Genomic DNA, 21,258 nt, shown 5'->3' with positions numbered 1-21,258 from the left:
GCAGGCAGCAACAAGTTTGCTAGAATCGATTCTTACACAGACAGGTAATTATGTATTATTGAATCGATTGGAATTTTGTGTAAGCTAATTCGATTAGTAGCGTTTGCCAAGATATATGCGAGTATGCGAGTAGTGGTGGATGGTCCACTCGCTTTCAATTGGCTTACAATCAAAACTAAGGCTTAGTAATACAAAGAAATGAAAAAACCCAATTCTCATGTGGTGGAAAATAGAATATTTGTATGATTTTTGTTTTTTTGCTTTTTGGCAATAAAGAAAGTGAGATAAAAAGTAAAGAAAAGAGAAAAATAAAAATAAAAATGAAAATATCGCATGAAGGCCATAGAACAGAGTGCAATGAAATTTCATATGCTACGCTCTTGAAGTACTTCATTTTGATCAAACTCTACTCACTTGTGGAGCCCGACCGGTGCATGGTCATACGTTTGAAGTCACTTGTGTTTGACCTGATTGTACAATCTTTAATGATTGTGTGTGTGTGTTTGAAGTAGCTGAATCTATATTAGCATATTATTGGATTGCATGTTCGGAATTTTACATGCTTATGGTTGTAAGTACCTTAAAATTTATTTTTTATTTTATAAAAATATTTGTTCAATGGGATTTGTAAAGAAGATAGAGAAAGTCTAATGAATGGTGGAAAAGAAAAGCGAGGTAGATTTTTATACTTAAGACTATATTTGGACTCAAATCAAACCTTTAACAGACTGAAGAGGAAGAAATCCCGGGCCTAACACATAGACGACACTAGTTTTATTGCATTCACCTCTCTTTCAGTTAGTATGCTTTCAGCAAGAAAACATCAAAAAAATCCACAAAATCGTCTTGAATGATCGAGAAGTGAAGCTGTGTGAGTTAGCTAGTCAAGATATCTACAGGACGTCTAAGCTTTATATTGTATGAGAATTTAACTATGGAGAAGCTATATTCAAAGTGGGTCTCGGTTTGCTCACTTTCAAGACAACGAACGACGTCACAAGTCAATCGAAACAATGGCAACACTACATGATTTGAATTTCGAGTTGTGCAAACATCCGCCATTTTCGGCAGTCTTGGCTCCCAGTGACTACTGGCTGTTCGCAGACCTAAAAGAAATGCTCGACAGTAAGGAAGTTCGCTCGAATGAAGAGGTAATCGCTGAAACTGTTTAAAGATACTCTTATCCAGAAAAACAAAACGATATATTTTATGTGGCATATCTTCTTCAAACAAGTTAGAGAATCAACTGGCCGATTCAGACGGCGTACTCAGGCATTGTTGAAAAAGTCGAAAACTTTGTGTTGGAGAGTGCATATTTAGCAAAGAAACAAATAACATAAATAATTGCAATATCAAGCAATGTTTCAAGCATCTTCCATGATCATCTTGCCATATATAAAATGAGTAAAAGATCAAGAAGAAGAAGAGAAAATACCTACATACATATATCGAGTATATTCCCACCATTTTAACAGCCATACTAAGTCGGCTGTTCATTTGATAATGAATTTTTACTAGAGAAGAGAACTTGAAAAGAACTTTTACTAGACGCGAAACCTCAAAATTTATATTTTTTATAAAAGTTCATTGATTAAATCTGCTAAAAAAACTTTTCTTATATCAAAGTTTTAGGTTTCGCCTTTTAAAGTTTAAATAATAAAAACTACACTGCGCGAATTTATAAAAATAAACCTTTTAAGACATGCCGTACCTCTAATCTGTAAGGTTTTGTAAACATAGACTTGATAAATGAAATGAAGTTGTACATTATTGACCAAAACCCCGATTTTTTTTTTAAAAAAAGCTAATTTTTGTTACAAAATTAAAAAAAAAAAAATTCAAGAAAATCCATATGCGTGACAATGTTTTGGTCTAAGAAAAATAAATAAAATTTACACATTAGAAAAATTGTCGAAGAATCAGCGCAGTGCAGTTTAGTGTAATTTTTGGGCTCAAACCACCCCAAGGCATTTTGAAAATAAAACTTAACTTTTCTTTATTTAAGGTTACTACTTCATTGGCTAGGTCATGTCATCCGAGTGGATACAAGTGGCACGGCTCTGAAATTATTCGATGCGGTAACAGCTGGTGGTAGCAGAGGCAGAGGAAGGCGTTCTCTGCGTTGCTAAGATCAGGTGGAGAAGGTCGTGGTTTCACTTAGTGTTTCCAACCGGCTGAGTGAACTTGAACAACAAATCAAATCTCAGTATTAAATAATGGTTGACATGTTAAGAATTATGGCATGGAATGCGAACGGTTTAAAAAAACACCAAAATGAGCTAGAAGTACTATTAGATTTAGAAAAAATTGACATATGTCTAATATCTGAGACACACTTCACTAGACAATCCCATATAGAATTTAAATACTACAACGTTTATCATACCGTCCACCCGAGTAATTGTGCAAGAGGTGGTAGTGCCATAATTGTAAAGAAAAACATTGATCAATACGAAGAACCCAATATAAGTGCTGATATTTTTCAAACTACCACTATCACAATTAAAACAAAAAACCAGCCTCTCTCAATCACTGCTATATACTGCCCACCGAGATACTCTATCTCCTCAGACAAATTTAAAGAACTTATAAATATGCATAAATTTAAGTTTATAATGGGTGGAGACTTCAACGCGAAAAATACCATCTGGGGGTCGCGTTTAACTACGACAAAAGGGCGGGAACTATATAAAGCAGCACAATAAACGGGCTGTGAGTTTCTATCAACAGCTAAACCAACCTACTGGCCAACAGATGTCAACAAAACCTCAGACTTGATCGACTTTTTCTTAGTAAAAAAATATCACATAACTATGTTCAAATCAGTGAGGGAACTGATCTTAACTCAGATCATTCCCCAATATATCTAACAATCAGCGAAGCAATTGTCGAAAAAGACCAACCACCAACTCTATACAATAAACACACAAATTGGAAATTCTTTAAAAAAGTCATCCAAGGCAATACATGCAATAATTCCTCGATCACAACAGAGGAACAACTAGAAGTAGAAGTTTTCAAGTTTACACAAGATATCCAACAAGCAGCGTAGAGTAGCACACCTTTTTTTAAAAAGAAAGTAATCGGATCCAACTATCCCAAAGAAATAAAGCAACTCATGGCAAGGAAAAGACAACTCCGGCGAAAATGGCAACACACACGATTCCCTGGAGATAAGGCCACTCTTAACAAAGCTTCTCAGGAGCTAAGACGAGAAATAAATAATTTAAAAAACGAGTTAATGAGTCGATATTTATCTGAGTTGACAACTGATAAAAGAAATGACTACTCTCTTTGGAAATGCACAAAATATTTAAAAAGACCAAACTGTCACGTTCCGTCGGTAAAAAATGCAAATGACACCTGGACGAGAAGTGATAAAGATAAAGCTATAATATTTGCAAACCATCTATCCAACACCTTTCAACCGAACGAGAGCCAATCCGATGACTTATATCCCTCCTTAGATCAAGAAACAACTCTAATCCCACATATAACTGTGAGCGAACTGAAAAGAGAAATCAAGCAACTAAAAGACAAAAAGGCATCTGGATTTGATTTAATCACAGCGGAAGTATTAAAGCAACTACCCAACAAAAGTCTAGTAAAATTAGCCAATCTATTCAATTCGTCGATCCGACTCCAGTATGTGCCAAGCCTGTGGAAAGTTGCAGAGATGATTATGATTGCCAAACCAGGAAAGGATCCACATATTGTTTCTTCACACCGCCCAATCTCATTGTTGCCACAAATTTCAAAACTACTAGAAAAGCTCATTCTAAATCGCTTAAAACCAATAATTGAATTTCGCAACCTGATACCTTCACACCAGTTTGGATTCCGCTGTAAACACTCCACCATAGATCAGGTGCACAGAATTACAGCTGAAATAGAAAAATCGTTCGAAGAGAAAAAAATATGCTCAGCAGTCTTCCTGGACGTCGCGCAAGCATTTGACAAGGTTTGGCATGAAGGCCTTATCAACAAATTGAACTCATGCTTGCCACTTCAATATAGTGCATTTATGAAATCGTATATAACTGAACGGTATTTTCGCGTAAAACAAGGGAATGAGTATTCCAAATTGCAGAAAATAAACGCTGGCGTGCCGCAAGGAAGTATCCTTGGACCCCTTCTTTACCTTATATATACGAAAGATATACCAATACCTCCAAGCACTATGATCGCCACCTTTGCTGACGACACAGCAATCCTCGCAACAGAAAAAAACCGCCGAAGTAGCTGCAACTAAACTTCAAACTGCTATAAACGCAGTAGAAAAATGGACGAAAATTTGGCGAATAAAATTAAATAGTAACAAATCAATTCATATGGCCTTTACCAATAAAAAAGTAAACCATCACCCAATAATGCTACTAGGCGCTGCAATTCCATACGCAAATACTGCCAAATATCTTGGTATAACCCTCGATGCTAAGCTACGTTGGAAGGAGCATATAAAAATAAAACGAAGCGAACTTAATTTGAAAATATTAAAAATGAACTGGCTCATTGGACGGAATTCAAAACTCTCCATATATAACAAAATAATGATATACAATCAAATTATCAAACCCGTGTGGTCTTCTGGCGCTCAAATTTGGGACTGTGCCAGTCAAAGTAATATTAACATATTTCAACGATTTCCAAATAAAATTATCAAAAATATTGTCAACGCACCTTGGTACGTTCGCACAGCAGATATTCATCGTGACCTCTGCATTCCTACGGTCGCTGAAGTTATTAAAATACAAGCAGAAGCCCACTCTATGAGGCTCCAGAGGCACATTAACGAGGAAGCCAGCAAACTTCTCAACACCGCAGGCCTAACCCGACGACTCCAGCGAAAAAAACCATATGATCTTATCGGTAGTTAATGTAAAGAAGAGATTTTAAAATTCTCTTCATAAAAACCCCACATAATTGTTAAAATCATACTGCTTGTTAGTTTCCCTTAAACTAGTTGTAGTGTCAACAAACATTGTATACCTATATATAGTTAAATGTTTGTAATAAAAAAAAACAAAAAACCTGGTGCCGGTTAGCACGAAAAAGAAACGACTGGAGTGCTCTTTTAAACTCGACCAAAATCGAGTAAGCGCTTATCGCACCAATCAAGAAGAAGAAAAATCATTTCTGTCACTGATGTAAGCTAATTTATTTGCCTAATTTAATATCTTAGCGTGGCCAAGTCTAAGTTAAAATTCAGCAACAACTTATGGACTAATAAACATTAAGTGAACTGTTATGAGAACTATCGAGTTATGCTTCCAAATTTTGGAAATTTATTGAAATTCGAAAAAAAAAATCTGTTCGCGAAGTTCACAGAGCACTGGTGGTATCATTCGTGATTATTTCATTCCAAATGAGAAAGAAGCTGCATTCCAACAATGTTTGTACTTATTATCATTCCAAGTTTCCAATCTCTTAAAAAATACCTGATAGTACACCTGCAGAATCTTCTACTACCAGCTCCGCACGATTCCTTCGAAAATATTTTTTCGAGTAATTTAATACCGCAAAACACCAGCTTAATTCGAATTTGCGGTATTCGCTAAAACTTTGCCACCATGTGTGATAATCTGAAGTATGTTCGAGCAGCTAACCCATTTCGACTACTGATGTTTAATTATAATAAATACGACTTTTGTGAAGCTTTTTTTGCATATAAAATGACAGTAAGAAATATTTTTTAATTTGGCAAAAAAGAAACTGTTCGCTCGTAATATTTGTTATAATCGCATTTGGCTATCTTAATTATTTTTAGTTGATCTCGATTTGCTCTCTAGTGGATGATCGGAGAAAAATAATTACAGATGACACATTAAAGAAAAAGGTGTGGTAAGATTACTTAAAATAATTTTTTGCTGATAACAGCCGGCAAAACAATAAAGAAACAAATTAAAGTGCTAACCAAGCCACCGGCTCAACAATTGCAAAGTCTTGTTTTATTTTTTATTAAAGATACTTTTTCATTTTTTAGAATAACCAAAAATGTGATTAATTCAGACTTATTAGTCTAATGAGTCATCATTAAGCATTTTTCTGAAATTATTGTATCAAAGGATATACATAAAGTGCGAATTTTAATAGGACGATTTCCAATTTTGAGCTAATTTAAATTTATTTTTCAAATTTATTCGAAAAAGTAGTCAAAAATGGCAGTGCAAAGGTGTCTTTGGGAAAACGTGGGATCTTTCTCCTAGCAAAGTCCTATGGATCTACACGGCTATGATAAGACCTATTATCCCCTATGCATCAGTGGTCTGGATGAGTATACTCTCTCTAGTGAGAGTCAGGAGGACCTTATCGAGACTACAACGCCCTGTGGCCATCTGTTGCACCGGAGCTTTTCCGACTACTTCAGGCCCGGCACTAGATGCTCTGATTGGTCTACCACCACTTGATGCTTTCATCCAAGGAGAGACCTTGAAGGCCATCTGCAGACTGATACACAATGGGAACTGGTACGGCCCTTGTCCGGCATTGGAACACAGAGAAGGCATGGATGTCGATCCAACGATTCTCTCCATGCCCCTTGACTCCATGCCATCAAGAGTCGTACTTGAAAAGAGATACAGTGTAGTGCTACCAGAGGCTCAGTTGTGGGAAGATTCAGAAAATGAGCCCGGCAAACACTGTTTTCGCATTTTTACGGATGGCTCCAGGATCGAGCATGGATGGCTCTGGCTCTGGGGTCTACGTGGAATCCAGCGGGACAAAACTGCACTTTGCTCTTGGAATGCATGCATCTGTGTTTCAAGCGGAGGTGTATGCAGTTCAAGAAGTGATGATCTTTGTTGTGGAAAAGCGATGGAGAGGCAGATCTATATGTGTCTGCAGCGACAGCCAAGCTGCGCTTATGGCCTTAGACAGCCCTCCAACGACATCAGGGGTAGTCAAGTCCTGTAAATCCCGGCTGAACTATGTCGGTAGACATAATAGTCTGATGCTAACATGGGTCCCGGGACACATGGTCTCTAAGGCCAACTTCTTTGGCCCGGAGCCCGTTTTGCCACTCCCTTCTGTGGTCATCACAGCCACGGTTAGCAAATGGGCAACTACCACCCACAAGTGAGCTTGGCAGGCTGAGAGAGGCTGCAGATGGACTAAACTGATGTTACCTTTGATGTCCGATCGACTGTCGCAAACCCTTCTGTCATTAAGCAGAGCGGAGTGCAGACGGCTGGTTGGACTGATGACGGGCCACTTTCTGTGAGCGAAGCACATGGAAAGGTTGGGCATCTCAGACATTGTACTCTGCCCAGCTTGTGAAGAGGAGGATGAGACGGCGGACCACTTCCTGTGTGTCTGCCCCGCCTGCGCTCGAATCAGGTTTTAGGTCTTTGGCACTGATATATTAAGAAGCGACCATCTTGGCTCCTTGACACCACAAGATCTACTCAGATTTCTTCGGAGATCTGGTAGATTTAAAGAAAATTAAAAGGGAATCCAAGTGTAGTACAATGGACTTAATTAATGTCTGAGTCTGTTCTTTCTCCGCTGCTGTGGTGCTTCGTCGTAGACTCCCTATTAGCGGAGATGCAGGAACTCGGCTTTCACGTCCAAGCATATGCGGACGACGTCTGTGCGCTAACATCGGATAAATCCTTAAGGAGGCTTTGCACGAAAGTACAGAGTATCCTTGACAAAATCGATGATTGGTGCATGAGACAAGGTCTTTCCGTTAATCCGAACAAAACAACCATAGTCTTGTTTACGAGAAAACGGAAATTGGATGGACTCAGTCTTCCAACACTGAAAGGTGTGACACTTGGTCTTTCCAACGAAGTTAAATATCTAGGAGTAATCTTGGATAAGAAGCTGACCTGGGAGACACACGTTTCACTGAAGGTGAATCGTGCATTGAAGATTTTTCAGCAATGCCGTAGAGCCTTTGGCAAAACTTGGGGTCTGAAACCTGCTGTGGTCCTATGGATATACACGGCACTTATCAGACCAATCATCACTTACGCTTCTGTGGTCTGGTGGCGACGGAGCATGGTTAAGTCCACAATCCGGGAACTATACAGGCTGCAAAGAAGTGTATGTTTATGCATCACGGGTGCCATGAGTACAACCTCTGGTGATGCCCTAAATGCTATGCTTAATTTGCTCCCCCTGGATCTTAAGATACAACAGGAAGCAATAAAAGCAATGTGTAGACTCCATAAATATGGTTTCTGGCACGAAGATGGAACTTCGGGACACAGAGAAATCTTTAAGTTGCTGTCGGAGCAGTATCCACTGTTTTTGGCACCTAAAGATGACCTGATACCCACAGTTTCGTTCGGAAGGAAATTTGATGTCAGATTTCCATTGCGTGAGCAATGGAGCAATCCAGAATGCATGCAGGGAGGTTTGACGGATATTTTCTTTACCGATGGGTCCAAGACTGAAATAGGGTCTGGAGCCGGATGGTACTTAAACGATAGTAATAAGTATCACTATGCTATGGGGGGAATGGCAACTGTTTTTCAAACAGAAGTTTTTGCCATCCTAAAAGTAGCCGAATGGATAATCGAGAGGAGATGGAGCGGGAAACAGATTGGAGTCTTCAGTGACAGTCAGGCTGCATTAAAGGCCCTGGAGAACGCGAAGCAAACCTCGAAGATTGTTCAAGAATGTAAGAAGAAGCTTAATTCTGTCGCAAGACAAAACAGGCTTGTACTTATATGGGTTCCGGGACACTCCGGTGTTCAAGGAAACGAAATTGCCGACGAATTGGCCAACCGTGGATCAGCGGTGCCCCCACAAGGGCCAGAGCCAATAATCGGAATCAGTCCCGCAGGAATCAAGAACTGGATCAACGACTATGTAGGCAATCTACATAAAGAGCGATGGTCCGGTCTAGAACGCTGCAGAACTGCAAAGTGTTTTGTGACAAGTCCGAACAGAAAACTGTCAAACTTTCTACTAAAACTTAGAAGGAAAGACATTCGGTTGATGGTCGGCATCATTACAGGACACAACCCATGGGGTCAGCATATGACCACCATTGGAATCATCGAGGACCCGGTATGCCTGTCCTGCTTGGAGGAGGCGGATAGCACTGAGCACTTTCTCTGTGAGTGTCCTGCCTTTGCTAGAGCGCGACTACGGGTATTGGGTTCCGATGTCATGGGAATGAGTAATATTCGTTCTCTAAAACTGGAGGATATTTACAGATTCGCCAAAGAATCTGGAAAATTCTCACAGGACTAACTATCTCTATCTCTGTCTCTATTCTTTCCTATCTCTTTCTCTGATACTTTTCTCCCTCCCTCCTTAACTATCTACCCCCTTTCCAGAGCTTTAAATACAATGGGCTTTTTAGCCTGAGTGTTTTAGGAGCCACCAAATCTCCTGGTGCTCCTTGGCTCGACCTCTTCAAATTCAATTCAAAAATTCAATGTCTGAGTGCTGCACTTGCTAGTTGTCCCGACAAAAAAAAAAAACAAAAAAAAGTCAAAAATCGATCGAATGGACCATATAACTCGTATGCCTGATATCATATTCAAAAAAGAAATGTAAGGAAATTATCTACCAGTTTTTCTAATAAAACAAAATTATTCCAAAAATTTTCCGTTTCCTATTGTCATTTTAAGTTCTCAAGCTCTTAAAAAACCACCCGATATTTGCATATAAACGATAACATCCAATGCGTATATTCAATAATGAAGAGAAGATCTCGATTTATTGATGAAAATGGACTTGAAAGTTGCCAGTAGCAGACCATGTAATAAAAATTAGTAGAGCTCAAATAATTCACTTTAAAAATTAGAGGAAGGAATGTTTGTGCATTTAAGGTTAGACTAATTTAATTTTTAGTTTTGTGAAACACAAATAATTTCAAATAATGCATATGTGAGTATATTGCCACTTGTATATTGCATATGCGTGTATATATGTATGTACCCTATGATCAGAAAGTACAGGGAATGTTTAATTAAACAGAGTTCAATTTCAGGCAAATTTATTTTATCTCCTTCAAAATATGACCCGTCTGAAGCAACACACATGTGCCAACGTTTACCCCAGTCCTCCATGCTCTCCTGGTAGGCCGACGAAGGGATAGCCTTCAACTTCATCGTTGCATTCTCTTTGATCTCCTCTATCGACTGAAATCTTCTTCCATGAAGTGGTAACTTCAACTTGGGAAACAAAAAGAAGTCGCACGGGGCTATATCAGGTGAATACGGTACTTAGACGATATAATCCAGCACAATTTGGCGTCGGTGCGATGACGCGTTATCATCATGCAAAATCCAAGAATTGTTTGCTAACATTTTCGGCCGTTTACGACGTACAGCATCTCTCCAACGCTCCAAAATGGATAAATAATATTCATTATTGACTTCTTTATTGACTGTCTGGATCGACAGTGAATTAAACATTCCCAGTACTTTTTGATCATAGCGTATGTATGTACATATGTACAACTTAAACAATTAAATTTTTAATTATTTCAATATTGAAAAATTAATTGATGTGACAAAATTCAGGCTAATGCAACTACATACAAAATGTTTCACGGCATCTTTTGACCGTATTTCAAGAAAAAATAATTTATGTCACTATTTTTTCTTTACAAACTTTTCAAATCGAAAAAATCTTCTTCTTTGCAATAAGTTTATTTTTTAATCACCGTATATTTTTTTTATTTATTGTAATTGCTTCTCATCACCTTGATTTTTTCTGTAATAAACAATGGTATTTTTATTTTTATTGACTACTTCTGATGCTCAAAATGATTTTAAATATAGGTGTGTACAGTCCACTCTCGTTAATTCGAAATGCGAGGAACTCTTAAATATTGCGAATTATCGAGTGTTTGAAATATTAAATGGTTCGAAATTTTTGAGAGAACTTCACTCAAACTTCGAATTGTCAAGTGTTTTTATTTAACTACTAATGTCTTACATATTCATAATGTGAATTAATTAATCTTTCAAAAGAACTCATTTATACCGGTTTGCTTCGAAGCGCATTGCTGCTGATCAGTCTTTTCAATAATTTTTTTAAGGAGAAAAAGTGCCTGATACGCTTTGTAAGTTATCGAATGAGACTCTTGCTACCTTAACTGACACCTCTGACAAAGGTTCTGATGTATCGTCTTCATCTTCATTGTTGCTATTTTCATTCGTATCTGTCGCAAATAAAATTTCGTCATCGGTTAGTGATCCTGAGACAGCAACATCGAATTATCTTCTTTTTCGAAACTCGATTTTTTGAAGCAGTTGAGAATCGTTAGGGGTGTTACAGCTCTGCATGCCTTCTCAACCAGTAAAATAGCTGTCAGAACCGTGGCATATGTATCAAAACATTTATACTTTTTAGGACTCATATTTAATACAAATTTTTAATCTGTATACCAACGGAGCGATTCGTGTGAAAGTGTGCGTCAAAATGTGCCTATGTTTTATGCGTAACACGCAACCACGCACAATAAAAGTATTTTCAGGGGAGTCCCAGAATTCAAAGTTCTTACTAACCCTCCAAGAAACTTTGCAAATTTGAATTGTCGAGTGTGCTACGATATGAGTTCGTATTACCGCGTCGTTGCAATGATTTTTTCGTTCGAACTACCGAGTGCATAAAAATGTATGAAAATAATTCGAAATATAAAGAGATTTTGTAGGGGGCTCGTGATTACTTTGAATTAGTGGGAGGTTCGAAATATCGCAGGTTTGAATTAACGAGAGTCGACTGTAATTTCATTTCCTCGGAATTCTAGGTTTTGTAACGCTGAAATATTTGTATCAATTGAATTTTTTTATGTACTTTATTTCCCAAGTATTTATTGCATCCTTTTTCGAGGTCAACAATGCAATTACTTTAGCCAAGTATTTATGATATTTAAATTATCAAAGAAAATTATATTCGCTAATGCAAAGCATCTCACTTACTAAGCTTTAAAAACATAAAAGCCAACATATTTAGAACAGAAGCGAGCATGTAATTGTAAACCTTTTAGCAAAATGATAAATAATATATTTATAGTGTTGGGAAAAATTAAAGCAGCAGTCTTCTGAGAAGACTGGTTTCACACACATTTTTTTTATAAAAACTGCATTATGCAATTAAATTTCGTAATTAATTTTTGATTTCTTCTTCTCCTATTATCGACAAGCAACTATTACACTAGTCTACAAATATTTTCTTAAAAAGTGGTACTTCATTAAATCAGTGTTTTTAGACTAATATGAGGTCGCTAGAGATGAAATTGAAATTAATTTAATATTTCAAAGAAGCGCTTTCGAGATATTGACAACAAATCAATTTCCTCGGCCTTTTTGCAATTATTACACCAAATTATTACCACCGAAGAGGTAGCCACAGCTGAGAGCTTCAAATATATCTTGGATCCTTTGTAAGCAATGATTGCACCCTAGACAGCGAAGTGATGAGCCGACGAAGTTGGGGGGGCAATGTCAAGAGTTCTGTGAGAAAAAAAGTTCTTCGACGAAACTAAAAGGCAAAATTTATAAAACTATGTATGGTCCGACTCGCAAGGGCATATGCCTCTGAATGCTGACCGTTCTGAAAGCTCCGCTAAGCAGGAGCAAAGGATCCATGTGGGGGAGATGAGAAACCTTCGTTGGACTTCGGGCGCAATAAAACTGGACAAAATAAAAAATAAATTCAACAGAAGTAGCTGTTATGTCGCTCCAATAATTGAGAAATTGATGGAAAATCGCTTGCGCTGGTATGGAGAAGACCAAATCAGCATGCAACAAAAGCATTAGTAACTCAGCCGTTTCTGTCAATGGGACCTGACAGACCCTTTATATCCTGGCTAAGCACCATTCAAAGTGATACGCAGGATCGTTTAACCTGGAGATTGCGTGCAAGGAGAGTCGACCCCCACTTAGGGATCATGGCGAGGAAGAAAAAGAAGATTAATACAAGGGCTGAAAAGTCTCGGGCCTAACACATAGATGCCATTAGTTTTATTGCATTTACCTCTTTTCCAGGTAGTGCTCACCTTAAACAGACAGCTGCTGAAATTTCATGATATTTTATTGAGTTATTGTGCTGAGGTTGACGCTCCTTTTGTTGTTTTCAAATCAATGGATCAAAAAGAATTTTGTGTTTTCATTTTACACTGCTTCTTGATGGGAAAAATACCGTTCAAGCAAAGCAATGGCTTGCAAAGTGTTCTGGGGAATCCGCCGAGACACCGATGATGCAGTGGACGTCCAAATGAGTTGGTAACATCAGAAAACATAAAAAAAATCCACAAAATCCTTTTGAATGATCGAAAAGTAAAATTGCGTAAGTTAGCTAACATCGTAAAGATATCAAAAGACTATGATAAAGATATGTTCATGGTGGGTGCCGCGTTTGCTCACTGTTGACCAAAAATAAGACACCGCGTCACAAGTCAATCAAAACAATGGCAAAACTACATAAATTCGAAAACTTCGAATTGCTCCCACAACAACCGCATTCGAAAGATTTAGCTCCCAGCGACGACTGGCTGTTCGCAGACCTAAAAATGCTCGCCGATAAGAAATTTTGCTCGAATGAAGAGGTTTTCGCTGAAACTGAGGCCTATTTTGAGGCAAAAGATAAATCGTTTTATAAAAGTGGCATTCAAATGTTAAACAAAATCGGTCTACAAAAGTGGCATTGAAATGTTAGAGTGGCGCTGGAATGATTGAGTTGTTCTTGATGGAAATTACGTTGATGAATAAAGCTAGTTTTGAATAAAATAAAGGGGTTCTCTTTGTTAGGTTCGGGACTTTTCAGGCCAGGTGTTAAATATAACTCATGAGTTAAGAGTTGCCTTTTTTAATTTTAAGCCTCAAAATATTTGCTAATCGAGTTCACAGCTGAAAGCTTCCGCTGCTGCATTAGTTAATAAATCTATACAACAATTGTATGACTAAGTAAATTTTATACAATAAAATAAAAAAATAAATTATAGATTTCAAAAATATTCATGTGTAAAAAAAATTACAGTAGGGTTCAAACAACAATCATTAGTTTTTAAAGTGTCTAATAATCATTAATACACCGAGCATTGGTGAGCGATTGCTGACTGTATTTTGCCACAAGGCATATTTTTTGTGACACAAAAAGAGTTTCAACTCTCTACTTAGCAGCAAACGCATTACTTTCGATGACCACTTCGCCACCTCTTAGGCACAGAAGGCTTTACATAACCAAGGATTTTTCCTTTCAAAGACATTTTTCATAATTTCAAACAAATCTTCCCTAGTTTTAATATGAACAAACTGTTCCAAGTTCCCAATAGCCGATCTTAGCAGACCAATAAAGAACATTCATCCTACTGCGCCGGAGAAAGACCTTTTGGAATTGTCATTTACTCACTGACTTTTCATTTAAAAGTTATCTCTTTACTAGCCCATGAGAATATTATATATTTTTGCACGAGCTTAGTAAGTATACCACCTTGATGAAAAAGTTCCCGGCACACCCGCTAGCAGACGCTCTAAGTCAATTGATTTGAGTGCTGTTTATGTTTAGTAGGTTGCCACATCTGTGATTAGGTTGGGTTAGGTTTGGCAGCCGCATCGCACACTAAGACCTCGAAATGGGTCCGTTGGGAGCCGCAGAGGCTGGGCTACATTTCCCTTTCCATATTGAACCATCCTGAGCTTTTCACGAAGCGTAAAAGGTTGTTAATGCCTAAAGTGTATAGATTATCCATATTCATTAAGAAGAATGATCTTAAGTATCGGTTCCTGCTACTGGCTAGAGCCGCGTATGTGCAAAAAGGTGTTGAATTGTTTCCAACTCCTAATTCTTGCAGCTACGACTGAAATCATGCATGTAAACGCCTAATCTTCTTGAGTGATTTCCTATGAAACAAAGTCCTGTAAGGGCACCTACTAAGACCTTGATTTCAAGTCTACTCAATTTTATATTGTAATATTCTTGGACAGACGTATATTTAGTCTTGGCCATGTTTGCCTAGCACTTTCGCAGGTATTGGCACTAATCCATATTTGATTTACAGAGCTGATTTACAGAACTGCGTCCCTAATAACAAGCTTACAAGTCGTATACCTTCTCTTACAAGTTGGTCAGTCCTACGGTTCCCTTGTATACCTCTGTGACCTGGAACCCAGCATAAGATTATACGATATTGTTTGGCCATCTCATTTAGAGATTGGCGACAACGTAAGACACTCTTTGATGTTGTTTGGAATGCATCCAGGGCTCGTAGGGGGGCAGCTTGGATGTTCGATAGAATGCAGATATCCGTTGAAGATATTCTGTTTCTCTCTTTCCATTTTAAAGCTTCATGAATTGGGTTTATTTCCGCTTGAAAAACACTACAGTGATCCGGTAGTTTAAAGGATTCACTGATAGAAAGCTCTTCGTAATATACCCCTGATTCTAAACCGGTGTCCATTTTAGATCCGTCCAACAACGAGTTTGTATTAAATTTTGTGTTAAAATGGATTCTATGGTGCGAAAACCTTAGAAATGTTAGGAAATTGTCTCGATAATGAGACTCTTAAGAAAAGAACTATTTACGATTGACATGAACGCTTCAAGAGACATCGTGAGTCATGGAGGGCGACGAACGTTGTGACAGGTTGTAGACATCGACATCTGATGAAAACGTAAATAAAGTGAAAGAAAAGTTGATCAATAACCGCAAATTTACCAACAAAGAGCTGGCAGAGGAATTGAGTATTGCTTATAGATCCGTGCAGGATCAGTTTGTAGTTAATAATTTGCACTTGCACCGTGTTACTAAGCACCAATCTTTCTGCTTTTGGTGTGCGTATCAGTTGTACTTGGTTTCTGGGCATACGCCTTAGCCCCCAAATATGTTGGGTTGTACTAGGATACGAGGCAAGGTGGGTTTTGTCGAGCTCGGTCTGACTTTCCTATACTTTAGGAATATGAAAGCTTCTTGCTCATCATCAACTAAAGAATCTGGCTTCTCCTCATGATTCTTTAGCTGATTTCTAAATTTAAAAGGCTGGAAGGAGTTGTAGGGTTCTTCCGTACTAGAAAGCTGCTTTGGGCACAAAAGACCATGAGGTCGAAGTGCAAACCTTATGAAGAATATAAGGAGCTTAAGTTGAAAATGTTAAATGAAATATCATTTCGTCTTTATTGTCGGCATAAGATCGTCGGTCTCACTAAGTTAGGGGGCACATCAGAAAACATCAGAAACAAAGGGCTAAAATTGGCATTAGCCTTTCAAGTTTATAGGCGTAAGGCGTGAACGTCAATGCACGAAAAGTCAAGAAGCAACAACAATCATTGTAAACAAAGTTCCCACAGCATAATAATATTTGCGAAAACAATTCAAAAGAACATCAGCCGCCGATATTACACAGCATTGCACGCACACTTGCAAACCAATTAATAAACACTTGCACTAATAACAAAAACAACAACTCCAACGCCAACAATTATCCAGCGGCGTTAATGTCATACTCGATACGCGAGTTCAATGACAAATTTTGGTTAATGCCACCACAAAATTGTAAAAATACTCTTACACATTTTCATACATACACACAAACAACTACTGTTCTTTAACGCTGACATGGCTGTATTTTTTTTTTGCTTTGTAATTTCGACGCCAAATGCCATTTGTGTAGTACAAAAACGGTTTCAACTTGGCATTCAACCAACTTTGCACATTTATTGGATGGCACTCAACAGCTGTTGGCTGTTTGGCCACTTGACTGAAACCTTGCCTTGTGCGGCAAATAATTGGTGAATTTAGCAAAGAACCTCACCTCGTGCAATGCCACACCAATACCAGCACGTGTGAATGCATCCATACGCACACACACATAGATATGTACGTGCAAGAGCATTTAAAAATTGCATGGCAATAAATGTTTGCGGCTAGAACAAGCAATAACAACGAGCTCGTTGCAAGTGGCAAGACGTTAACCTGAAAAATTATGACAATAAAAAAAACAACAAACTGCTACTTAAGCAAAAATTCACAAGATCGAAGTCAAGGCGTTCGACTTTTTTTCACATTGATTTTTTAATCGCTTGATATTTTTTTGTTCTTCAAAACAAAATGCAGCGCTGTATGCTACTCTGTAGCTGCTGGTTGCTAAATAAGAAAACTCCTCAGTACGAGCAGAGCTGGTTGATAAGAGATTTTTATGTTTTTACAAATGCAGAATTTATAATTCGTAATTTTAAAATAATTTAAAGTGAATCTTACTGAGTCAAGAACTAAATAATACTCGAATATAATCCCGTTCCAAGCACCATGTTTTGTAAAAGTTAGTTGCAAAATGCTAACTGACGTCTAGAAAACCAATATTTTGAACTTCAAAGGCCAACAAAGGATGGGTCTACCATTATTGATAAACAGTCGATCATATAGTAGGAGTTTGTCAGGCGTTTCTCTCTCGATTGCATCCGAATAATTTGATACTAGGCTCATCTCGATTTCCGGCAACAGTGGCATAGATGGAAACTGCTGGACTGATGAGCTCGCTAGCCAGGAAACTCTGGAAATAGTTTCATCACAAAAAGAGAGGATTGGGGCTCCCTTGAGAACCCTTGGAAAGATGGGCCTCGAGTCAACTCAGCGAGCGATAGGCTAGTGCGCAAAGTGGAAAGTCGTGAAATCATTCTGACAACGGGTAGATCGAGGGCACTCGAGGAAACTTCTTAGTCTAACAAAGCCGCAACTCTCGAATTTGGTAGGTTTTCTGACCGGACATTGTCCGTTAGGTGTCCTTGCGGTGAGGCTTGGGATTGATTCAAGTCATTTCTGCAGAAGCTGTTTGAAGGATGAGGTGTGATCATCTCTGCACCTTCTACTCCACTCCCCTGTTCTCGTCGGGCAAACATTTAGATATCTAACCTCTCACTTGTTTGCTACACCTGCGGATATTGCAGGTTTAAGAATCACACATCTGGTGAAATTCGTCAGTAGCTTGAAGCGGGTAATACGAGCGTAATTAGCCACAGCTGGTTAGCATCCTCTGTTCTTGAGCTAGCCCAAAAGGATGCAGATTGTAACCAGTATAAATTCGGACTAGTCCGAAAGTATGCAGTTTATAACCAGTCTAAATTTGATCGGCGCCATGAAAAAATATTTTTCAGCAATCTTGTCATTTATACATTTTCGGACTAGTCTGAAAGTATGCAGGTTTTAACCAGTCTAAATTTGGTCGGCGCCATGAAAAAATATTTTTCAGAAATGTTGCCATTTAGACTTTTTCTAACTAGTCCGAGAGTATATAAGTTGTAACCAGTCTAAATTTGGTCGAAGCCATGAAAAAAACGTTTTTGAGATTTGTTATAATTTATGCATTTTCGAACTAGTCCGAAAGTATGCAGTTTGTAACCAGTCTAAATTTGGTTGGTGCCATGAAAAAATCATTTCTCAGAATTGCTTTCATGTATTCATTTTCGAACTAGTCCGAAGGTATACAGTTTGTACCCAGTCTAAATTTGGTCGCCGCCATAAAAAAAAAATCTTTTTAAGATTTGTTGTAATTTATACATTTTCGAACTAGACCGAAAGTATTCAAGTTGTAACCAGTCTATATTGCATCTAAATTGGTTTTGCTTAATTAAACTGTAAGTTTTGTCGTGTTTGATCACTTATTATTAATTATTAAGTAATAATTATTATTAATTAATAAAAATTATAATTAAAATTTGTATTTAACCCTTTACCGCATATGGTAAATATATAAAATATCCACATACTCATGTCACACGATACAATTTTTCCTGGAGTCGATATACTCATCTTTCTCGATGGTTAATAATTTTTCCGCTTTTCAACTGTTTTCTATACTTTACAACTAGTTTTTATATATAATATGTTCCCGAAAAAAAAAACCAAAATAAAAAACTTTTCCATTATTTTGCTTTTAATATATATTTTTGATAACTAAATAATCATTTTTTTCCAACGCTTTATTAATTCATGCAGTAAAGGGTTAATTCTGAACTTTTTTAAACATTTTCTTTTTAATTTCATGTTATATATCTGTGATCCTATTTTCCAACTAGAAGCCACTGGAAAATAGATATGGCAGTTGCTTTCCAAAATTCTCTAGTTTAATAGACTTAAACAGACCGACAGCTTCTTTAGAATTTCTAAAGAAGTAGTAGAGTAGTTATGGACTGCGTGAGTGGCGTCATTATGACGTCAAATTGAAAATTACAATGCAATCGAGTACTTGATCAAGAATGATTAGAGAAAAGAGTTCCCAAACCCTACAAGGAGACCTAAAAAGAAAAAACTATAATTATCATCTCAATCTAAAAATCATCTCCATCTGAGTCTGAATACCAATTTTCCTGGATTTTTTGTTTAGTCCTAATCCAACTACATACTCGTGCCAACAACCCGTTTCTTTTCTCTAAGCTTCGAGTACCTGTTTTGACATTCAAGCACCTTATATTTCGGGTGACACTCTTCCCACTTATTAAAATTTTATTGGCGATACACTTTGCGTGCTAATTATGTAAATATGTCACAGAAAATTAGAACACAAATATTTTTGTTTACCTATCAAAAGGTTCTCATTCCAATCAATAACAAACAGCAAATATTATATTTATGGTGTGCCCATACCATCTAAGCGATTCGCCGCCACTTCCGATTTCCCACATTTCCAATGCACAGTGACGTCATCAGCTAGCTGCCCAAATTAGCGGTCGCCTCAATGAAACCGAAACGAACAATGAACTCAAGCTTCCTTCGCCATTTGCGACAAACAATTGGCATTAATAATAAACTCAAAAATATATAAAATGTATTTATTTGTAGATAACAGATGAAAAAAGAAAAACAAAGCAACTGAATCGCTTGCAGTTTACTGTCGATACTTTTTGGCATGGCTTGCAAGTAACCAAATCCAGTGCTTGTGCATATACCACATTAACATGCTTGTCCACACACCCATTCACTCTCTTCTAAACTACTTAGACTCTATTCTTGGCCGGTTGAAAAATTGGCTATCTAATTCTACAATAACTTGCTTCGATCTTGCAATCGTTAAACGAGTGAGTAGATTTGCTAAGTGGTAGAGGTGAAACGTGTTTGAGCCGCCTGCTGACCTTAAACGCAAGAAATGCGCTATTCGCTATTGGCAGCCTTCCAATTTCAATTCCCTTCTACAAATTAAGTTCTTCACAAGTTTATGTGTTTGTGTCTTTTACGATATACTCGCATGGCTAGGGTGGTTACAGTTCCGCAAATAAAGATTTTGAAGTAAAGAAACAAAGCAAACAAAAAAAAAAAAACACATAAAACTAAAAAATTCTAAGCAATAAAATTAACTAAGTTTAATATGTGCATATGCGTACATACTCACATATATACATACATACAGACACTCATATGTACATACACACAATATGTAAGTTATCACAGTTTTATCTCGGTTGATATGCGCAGCTTCATTTACATCGCTGATTGTAGTCGAACTAGTTTGAAAGGGTAGAACACGATTTTGAAGTTTTTTTTTTTTTTATAATGTCACTTTCGATTTTAACTCTATGGTAAAAATTCTGCTAGCGATTATATATTAACTTTTGAATACGCTCGACTTTCTAGTTCTTTCTTTCTCTCAACATTACGTAGATTTCGATGCTAATCAGATGGTGTTTTTATTAGAAATTTGAAAGGCAATAAAACACGTAAAAGTTATGCAAAAGACCAGCACATTAACCGTAGTGAAAAAAGTTCAGGATAAACTCTTTACTCTTTGGAATTTCTATATATTACAGATTTCTTATTTACATACAAAATGTGCTGCATATATTTGTAATACTGCAAGCGAAAAGGCTACAGAGCCTCAATATGTTGACTATTTTTCTTTTTTTCTGTGCACACCATTTTTTTTTTTTTTTAATAAAAGTGTAAGTCATTGCCTAACAAAACCCATATAAATCGAAATTTCATAGTTTGAAAAAATTATAAAAATTCAAAAATAATTCATTAAAATTTTAAAATTCTAATTCAAAATATTTAGAAAAAATTTGGGTAACAGTTTTGTAGTGCATTAAATTTTAGTATATAAATCTCTATTTCCCACTATATAAAAATTATAAAAATTCGAAAAAATTTAATTAAAATTTTAAGCTTTTAATTTAAAATATTTATGCAAAAAAAAGCATTTTAAAATCTTAATTTAAATATTTAGAAAACCTTTAGGGTACGCAGTTTTACAAAATTGCATTAAAATTCATTACAATTTTAAAATTGTGGGAACTGCACAAATTATTTCTCAGGAAAGCGCAGAAAAGATGGAGCTCCATTCCTCTATGTGCTATTTTGAAAAC

General features: G+C 37.1%; 1 protein-coding gene across 1 annotated transcript in view; it reads right to left on the bottom strand.

The window, feature by feature from the left end:
* LOC128855722 (elongation of very long chain fatty acids protein 7) overlaps nucleotides 1–21,258 on the bottom strand; it is a 71,304-nt gene that overhangs the window by 18,810 nt on the left and 31,236 nt on the right. The gene's annotated exons all lie outside the window — the stretch shown is intronic.

The sequence above is a fragment of the Anastrepha ludens genome, chromosome 2, assembly GCF_028408465.1.
Source record: "Anastrepha ludens isolate Willacy chromosome 2, idAnaLude1.1, whole genome shotgun sequence".
Taxonomy (NCBI): Eukaryota; Metazoa; Arthropoda; class Insecta; order Diptera; family Tephritidae; genus Anastrepha; species Anastrepha ludens.
This window is presented reverse-complemented; position numbering and strand designations above follow the sequence as displayed.